An 8,941-nucleotide genomic window follows, 5' to 3' on the forward strand; every position below is an offset into this window, starting at 1 on the left:
GAAACAAAGGCAACATAACGACGCTTTTAATGCGCTCGGGATAGAATGTTGTTCGCTTTATTGTCACCTGTAATTGTTTAAAGCACTTGAATCTTTCCGTCGGATCCACACGATGTTGGGAGAAGACGCACAGAGCTCAACCCGACACGGACTCAGTTTGTGTGGCACGCAGCGAGTGACGTAGGCTGATGAAGCTGGCCCCGCCCCTCGCCACTCGCCCCGCCCATCGCCACGCCCCTTGCTTTGCAAACCACGCCCCCTTCGCCTCAAAACCACGCCCCCTATTTAACCCCGCCTTCTTTATCTCAAGACCCCGCCCCCTCACTCTCAAACCACGCCCCCTTTACAGCAAAACCACGCCCCTCTATTTCAAGACCCCCTCATCCTCCAATCCCGGGCCGCCTCTGACTCCGCCCCTCCTCATCAAACCACGCCCCCTATTTAACCCCGCCCCTTTCATCTTCCAACCCCGCCCCTCTCCATCCCCCATATGCCCCGCCCCTTTCCATCACCCCACAGTCGTGACGTCTCGCGCTGGAATGTTTGGGTCACGTGGTAACGATATTTGACGGTTTGGAGAGGGGGGGGGTGAAGGAGCGGTGGTGCAGCGGTTAGCGCGCTGCTGCGCGACCGATAACCCTTGCGGACCGAGTTCGATTCCCCGCTCGAGGTCACCAAGACCGGTGGCGATTATCTTGGAGCCGGTCCTGGTGGTCTGCCCCTAGGTCGACTCAGCCTCAAATGAGTACCCGGTGGGGTGTGTAGTAAACATCGCCACTGGGGAGACAAAGGCGGCCGGGCGTGGATGCTGGCCACCCACCCCCCCTCGTGTGCCGTGCCAGCCTTCATAGGTGCTCGCTAACAGCACTTGCCCCAGCAGTCCGCTAAGGCTACACGGGGGATCTTTGTCTTTGGAGTGGGCGAGCGCGAGCCCCTCCCCTCAGCCCCCCCACACCCCGCATTAAAGCACGTGACCAAGCAACCAATCAAGGCGCGCCAAACTCGAACAGCGCGCTGACGTCACCACGTCCTACGCGTGACGTCGACGCAACGTTATTTTCAGGTGCACGTGACCAGGCCACGCTGCGCGATGACGTCACAATTAGATTTCCTAGTTTAGAATGGAGGACGGTATTAATGCTGTGCAGATGGAGGAATCTGATGAGGGGTCGGCCATAAATGACGTCACGCGATTTTGAACGATTTTTGACCCCCCCCCGTCGTCACAGACCCCCCCCCTCAAATATGACGTCACAAAGCTCTGCCCCCCCCAATCAAAAAAATTAAACTTGCTTCAAATCGCTTTAAACTATTGACATTGTAGTGCGAATTTAATGTGGCGCTGCACTCTGATGTTGTAGGAGAAAACATTTATTTAAAATGCTGGTTTAAAGCTTTCGTGACCGTAGGAATTCATATTCTTGGTTATTTCGGTAAAGTCACGTAGAAGGGAAATAATAAAAGAAAAAACAATATTGTTTTATATTTTTCATAATAATAAAATTATAATAAATATAAAACAATATTGTTTTATATTTCTAATAATAATAAAATACAAATATATAAAACATTACTGTTTCATATAGTTTAATTATTATTTTATTATTTCCCTTCTATGTGACTTTACCGAAAGAACCAAGAATATTTATTAAAAAGTCTATTTAATTAAGTAGAACGTGTTGTCTATATTTTTTAAAGTTGCGCATTTTGATGTGACGTCACATTTCTCAACCCCCTCGTCACACATCGTCACAAATGTCTGACCCACCCCCCCCCCCTTAGGTGCGTGACGTCATTTATGGACGGCCCCTGAGCTGCAAAGTTTTTCTACACAGATGCCCAGCAGGGCCGAGTCAGACAGTTACCATACATTAACCCGTAAAAACAAAGTTTTTCATTATAAATCCTTTATATGCGTGGCCTCTCGTCCTCTGGCTTGAGATGGCTGCCACCTATGGGTCAGATGATTGTCTACAAGCATTAAGCAATTGGTAATTACATTTTTTTTTTATTCCCTAAACAGTGTAAAATTTTGGGAAAAAAATTTTCACGAAAATTTATTGTCACGCACAACGAGTCTGTGTGCAAAATGTCAGCTCGATTGGATCACGGGAAGTGGGTTAAAAAACGACCAAAAGATTTGCACGGTCGTAAGCAAGCAAGCAAGCACGCAAGCAAGCAAGCAAGCGAGCTTAATATAAAGGATTTAACAACAAACAATACTATAAGCACGGTAGGGGGGCAAAGTCTAGGTCAGGTAAACAAATCGTGAACAAAACAAATAACTTATTTTATTATGTTGATTTAAGATGTTCTCCGTTTATATTTAGTTTGTTGCGGTTGCACCCGACTCAAGAGCCGCATGGCTCACAGGGCAACACCTAATACATGAAACTTGAATGAAATAAATGAAACTTGAAGTGCCCTTCCAAATGAAATTTAAATGAAATAAACGAAACTTGAAGTGACCCCCGCCCGCACGTGGCCGAGATGACGTAGTACCCACGTGTTCGTCGCCAGAGGGCGCGATCACGTGGCGTTGTGGAGACGCACGAAGATTTTGGGGAAAACATTTTGATTTAATTTAAAGCTTTCGTAAACGCAGGGATTCATATTATTGGTTCTGTCGGTAAAGTCACGTAGAAGGGAAATAATAAAATAAAAAAAAAAATCCTCACGACGTTTCGATTGCAACACAAGCAATCATCATCAGGTGTGAAAGCCACGTGACTTTATCGAAAGAACCAAGAATATAAAAGTCGAGCTCCAGTTCAATATTCAGTGTGTAGTAGATTTAAAGCACGTGATGGAGCATTACCACGTGATACAATAAAAATATGAACTGCTCTATATATTCTAATGCAAGAATGATAACTTAAAATATATTAATTGCTTCAAACATGTATTTATTAAAATGTTTTAATTTAAATAGAACAAACAAACATAGAACAAGTGTTAAGTTAAATAAATAAAGTCATAATAATAATAATAAAATAGTAAAACAATACCAATTAGAAAGTAATAGGTCTTTTCAAATCGCAAAAAAATCGCAGCCTTTGCGATTTCCTAATCGCATTGTTTCAATTCTCGACTTGAGTTGAGAATTTGTTGTTGTTGTTGTTGTTAAACCGAATTCGAACTAAAATAATGACATGGCTCTCCTTATTATATTGGTTTCCGACAACCCTGTCTTCGACAAAATATAATCCCAGCAACACGGCGGCAGGACCCTCTTGAAAATGAGTCACACGACGCGGCGTGGCAGGATGAATCACTAAAATGATGACGATAACGATACTCGGAATAATAAGAAGAATCATTGTTAAATTTCGATTTAAAGCTTTCGTGACTGCAGGGATTCATCTTCTTGGTTCTTTCGGTAAAGTCACGTAGAATAGAAATATTAAAATAATAAAAATAAAAGATGATAAAATATTTCTCACGACGTTTCGGCCACAACAACACAAGCAGCCGTTCTCAGGTGAAGAACAGGTCTGTCTCATTCAGACTCTGTCTTTTCCGACAGACCTGTTCTTCAGACAGACCTGTTCTTCACCTGAGGACGGCTGCTTGCGTTGTGGCCGAAACGTCGTGAGAATTATTTTATTGTGTTTTATTTTTATTCTTTTATTATTTCCATTCTACGTGACTTCACCGAAAGAACCAAGAAGATGAATCATTGCTATTCACTGCTGGCTTTGTTCTGTTATCACGGTGTCGATGGTTGCTTCCCAACGTCGTAATTCTGCGCAAGCTGACGGTGCCGCTGATGATGATGGAGGAGACGCGTTAGGTCTTCGATGGAATTCATTCATCGCATGGCCTAGAGCCCGTGACCCCGTGTGTGTTTCATGCAAAATAAAGTCCCCCACCCCACCCACCCCACCACTCCACATGTGGCGGGTGGGGTGGGTTTGGGGTAAAAAGCTCTTGCCAAATAGAGCCACCCTCCCTAACCACTATCACCCCCCCCCCCACCACCACTCACATCATTTAACCCTCGCTTCACCACAAACCCACAATGTCTCGCAGTCATCCACGCATCGGTTGGGTTCAGCGTGTTCGTACTCCCGGGTGCCTCCTCCCGTGTCACCGCTATTCACCGATTTTATTTGACCAGGTAAGGCACCGACTGAGTCATGTAGCTTCCTTGTGTTGTTGTCAGGAACTACCTGGCCGCACAAGATAGCTCAGCAACGTGGCACACGAGGGCACCGCTCAGAAACCGCGTTTATAACGGTGCTCGCGTTCTGCGTTATAACAGGAGCGCGTTTCGCGTTATAACGGGGATGCGTTCCACGTTATAGTGGGGAAGCGTTTTGCGTTATAGCGGGGAAGCGTTTTGCGTTATAACGGGGAAGCGTTTTGCGTTATAACGGGGAAGCGTTCCACGTTATAACGGGGAAGCGTTCCACGTTATAGCGGGGTTGTGTTTTGCGTTATAACGGGGAAGCGTTTTGCGTTATAACGGGGAAGCGTTCCACGTTATAACGGGGAAGCGTTCCACGTTATAGCGGGGTTGTGTTTTGCGTTATAACGGGGGTGCATTCCACGTTATAACGGGGAAGCGTTCCACGTTATAACGGGGAAGCGTTCCACGTTATAGCGGGGTTGTGTTTTGCGTTATAACGGGGGTGCATTCCACGTTATAACGGGGAAGTGTTCCACGTTATAACGGGGAAGCGTTCCACGTTATAACGTGGAAGCGTTCCACGTTATAACGGGGAAGCGTTTTGCGTTATAACGGGGTTGTGTTCCACGTTATAACGGGGAAGCGTTCCACGTTATAACGGGGAAGCGTTCCACGTTATAACGTGGAAGCGTTCCACGTTATAACGGGGTTGTGTTCTGCGTTATAACGGGGAAGCGTTCCACGTTATAACGGGGTTGTGTTCTGCGTTATAACGGGGAAGCGTTCCACGTTATAGCGGGGTTGCGTTCTGCGTTATAATGGGAGCGCATTCCGCTTAGTGCGAAAAGTGTTCCCGAATGTAAAAAAAAAAATCGTTTGATGGCAAAAACGCGTCATCGTGTGAACTCCCTTATCGTGTGAACTCCCTTATCGTGTGAATTCCACGCGTTAATGGAGCACTTGCCGTGTATGTATTGTATATCCAATATTAAAATAACACACAGTATATGTACACACAGTATAAATAGCAGGATTAAATCAATCCGGCTAACTGTTGGCCTGAGCTTCTGGTAGCTGATCGAGGAACACCAGAATCTGTATTCATTACTCGGACGAATCCGATGAGCCATGAAGCTCTTTTTGTTATTTTTCTCAACAGATGTCCGGTGGGATGGATCATCATCAACAGCCAGCCCCTCGGTGCGTTGGCCATCACCAGAGGTCGCAACCGGGTACCCGATACCCGTACCCTACCCGATACCCGGCTACCCGTACCCAGCCGGGTACGGGTACCCGTTTGCGACCCTGGTGCGGCCGGGTACGGGTAGGCCGTGAGTCACTGGTGAGTCACCGTTTGTCACTCATTTCCCAACGTCTTGTCTCTTCTCACAATTCAAGTTCCTAGAATCAACCCACCCGCGCCTGCAACATGGCTTCATCCCAGAGGTCGCAATCAGGTACCCGGCCGGGTACGGGTAGAGTACGGGTACGGCCGGGTACGGGTACCCATTTGCGACCCTGATGCGGCCGGGTACGGGTAAGGAATCAAAACCCGTTTGCGACCTCTGGCCATCGCTGCACCGCGCGAGACATCGTTCCACTTACAGCTTGAGGAACTTCCGCGGATTTCTAAAACCCCCACCCCCCCAGGCTTGATAGGCATTGCCTGGGGCGTCCTTGGCAGATACAAGTTGAAATGAAATCATTTTGCCCTTCAATGGAGGAGTACCAACCTTAACCCCTACAGAGCACTGGGCCGTGCAAACGGTGGGGGTTATGGGGGGGTGGTGGAGGGGGAGGGGAGGGGGTGGGGGAGGGGAGGGGTGGGGGGATGGTGATGGGTTTGGCAGGATGACTGAATTGTCCGCTTTGGCAGACTCACACCGTGAGCACGCTCGTTCCACATTCCAAATATGAGCGACCGATCCCATTGAAGGCATCATCGTCGTCGTTGTCGTCGTCATCTTGAGCCAGGGTCAATTCACTGCTGGATGAATGCCTATCCAAGGCACCCCCATCATCATCACCATCATCAGCAGCCAGGGTCAATCGATTGCTGGATGGAGGCCTACCCAAGCCGGGGAGTTTACCATTGAGTAGGAATAATTGTGTGATTGTGGAATGGGGTTTGTCTTGCTACTCAATCGCTATGACTACGAGTAGTAGTCTAACTATCCGTGCGCCGATAAAAAAAAAAACGGTCATCAGAAAATATTTGAAAAAAGTAAATTCTCATCGACCTCACGATGCGAACAAATTCAGTCTCCACCTCTTATCATCCGCTCTGTGTCTCTTCATGAAGAAGGGCCATTGCCCGAAACGTCGCCGATTATATATACACATTGCTTGTAAGGTCACAGTGTTGTCACTGCTAACGCAGCAGCATCGCCGACTGCTTTCCGTATGTTTGTGTTTGACGCAAGAGGGCAGCACGTTTCCGATAGAACATGTGTCTCATTGATTTCCCACTTCACCCATTCACTCACCCACTCACTAACCCACCCACTCAATCACTCGCCCACTGACTCACCCACTCAACCACTCGCCCACTAACTCACCCATCCGTTCACTCACCCACTCACCAACTCATTCACCCACCCACCCAATCACTCACCCACCCACCCATTCACTCACCCACTCACCAACTCACGAACCCACCCACTCAATCACTCACCCACGAACCCACCAACTCATTCACTCACCCACTAACCCACCCACTCAATCACTCACCCATTCACTCACCCACTCACCAACGCACTAACCCACCAACTCAATCACTCGCTCAATAACTCACCCATCCATTCACTCACCCAATCACCAACTCATTCACCCACCCACCCAATCACTCACCCACTCACCCATTCACTCACCCACTCACCAACTCACTCACCCACCCACTCAATCACCTACCCACTAACCCATCCACTCAATCACTCACCCACGAACCCACCAACTCATTCACTCACCCACTAACCCACCCACTCAATCACTCACCCATTCACTCACCCACTCACCAACGCACTAACCCACCAACTCAATCACTCGCCCAATAACTCACCCATCCATTCACTCACCCACTCACCAACTCATTCACCCACCCACCCAATCACTCACCCACCCACTCATTTACTCACCCACTAACCCACCCACTCAATCACTCACCCATTCACTCACCCACTCACCAACGCACTAACCCACCAACTCAATCACTCGCCCAATAACTCACCCATCCATTCACTCACCCACTCACCAACTCATTCACCCACCCACCCAATCACTCACCCACCCACTCATTTACTCACCCACTAACCCACCCACTCAATCACTCGCCCATTCACTCACCCACTCACCAACTTACTAACCCACCCACTCAATCACTCGCCCACTAACTTACCCGTCCATTCACTCACCCACTCACCAACTCATTCACCCACCCACCCCCAATCACTCACCCACGAACCCACCCACTCATTCACTCACCCACTAACTCACCCATCCATTCACTGCAGTCACTCACGCACAGAAACTCCACTCACAACTGTAGAGCAGGGGCGCCGCAGTGGTGAGATGTTAACTACCTCGCCTGGTATACAGGAGGTCGTAGGTTCGATACCGACCCTGACGCCTGCTGCTGTGTATTTGAAATTTGCGTGTCTCTCCCTATGAGTCTCGCTCTGTCTCGCTCTGTGTCACTCTCTTTCTCTCTGTGTCTGTGTGTTCATGTGTGTGTCTATCTCTCTCCCCGTGTCTCTCTCCCTGTGTGATTGTGTGTCTCTCTCCTTGCGTGTCTCTCTCCCTGCGTGTGTTCGTGTGTGTGTGTGTGTCTCTCTCTGTCTCTCTCTGTCTATCCTGTGTGTGTGTCTGTGTGTCTTTCTCCCTGTGTGTGTCTCTCTTCCTGTGTCTCCCTCTGTGTCTATATGTGTCTCTCTCTCTGTCTATCCTGTGTGTGTGTATCTCTCCCTGTGTGTGTCTGTGTGTTCGTGGGGGAGCGGTAGTGTAGCGGATAGCGCACTGTGCTACGAACCTGGCGACCCGGGTTCGATTCCCGCTCACGGCCAACACCAGTCACGATTATCTGAACCGGTCCTGGGCCTCCCCTAGGTCGATTCAGCCTCAAATGAGTACTTGATGCGGTGTGTAAACATCGCCGCTAGGGAGACAAAGGCGGCCGGGCGTGGTGCTGGCCACCCACCCCCTCGTGTACCGTTCCGTCCTTCATAGGTGCTTGCTAACAGCACTTGCCCCTATAGCCTGTTAAGGCTATACGGGGGATCTTTGTGTCTCTCTTTCCCTGTGCGTCTCTCTCTGTGTGTGTCTCTTTCTCTTGATTGGCCATCGAACAATAGACGCGCGCTCTCAGATGCTCTTCTGGGGCCGTCTGGAACGCTCTTCCATCCGATATTCGGACGTCGTGATTGAAACACTAATTTCTTTAGGAGTGCCCTTTGAGTTACTCGTCGGTTCTTTAGCATTTTGAGTGTTCGGCACAAAGAAGTTAAACAACTTGCGCAGAGTACAGACATCACTTTCTCTCTCTCTCTCGCTCACTCCCCCGTGTCTCTGCGTCTCACCCCTTCGCGCCCGTCAGTTGCGTTAATGAACCCTCGAGGCTAATTAATGGATCCCATTAATTAGGGGGGGGGGGGAGGGGTAAATGAGAGGCCGTGATTGACAGCCAGATGAGTTGGGGCGAACGGTCAATTAATTAGAGGGGGAATAGCCCCTCCCCCCGCCTGCCCCCCCCGCCTGCCCCCCGTCCCCCCCACCCCTCACCCTCCACCGCTCCCCCCTGCCTTCCCCCCCACCCCT

At 49.1% G+C, this 8,941-nt stretch overlaps 1 protein-coding gene across 1 annotated transcript in view; it reads right to left on the reverse strand.

Moving 5' to 3' along the window:
• The window catches only part of LOC133358248 (probable Bax inhibitor 1), a 29,914-nt gene extending 29,691 nt beyond the window's left edge, over positions 1-223 (reverse strand). Inside the window, exon 1 of the mRNA XM_061576489.1 lies at positions 68-223. The gene's annotated coding sequence lies outside the window, so the exon portion shown is untranslated. The remainder of the gene's footprint in view (positions 1-67) is intronic.
• Between the last annotated feature and the right edge of the window lie 8,718 nt (positions 224-8,941).

The sequence above is a fragment of the Lethenteron reissneri genome, chromosome 61 (genome assembly GCF_015708825.2).
Source record: "Lethenteron reissneri isolate LAM-NWPU_2019-01 chromosome 61, ASM1570882v1, whole genome shotgun sequence".
NCBI classification, from domain to species: domain Eukaryota; kingdom Metazoa; phylum Chordata; class Hyperoartia; order Petromyzontiformes; family Petromyzontidae; genus Lethenteron; species Lethenteron reissneri.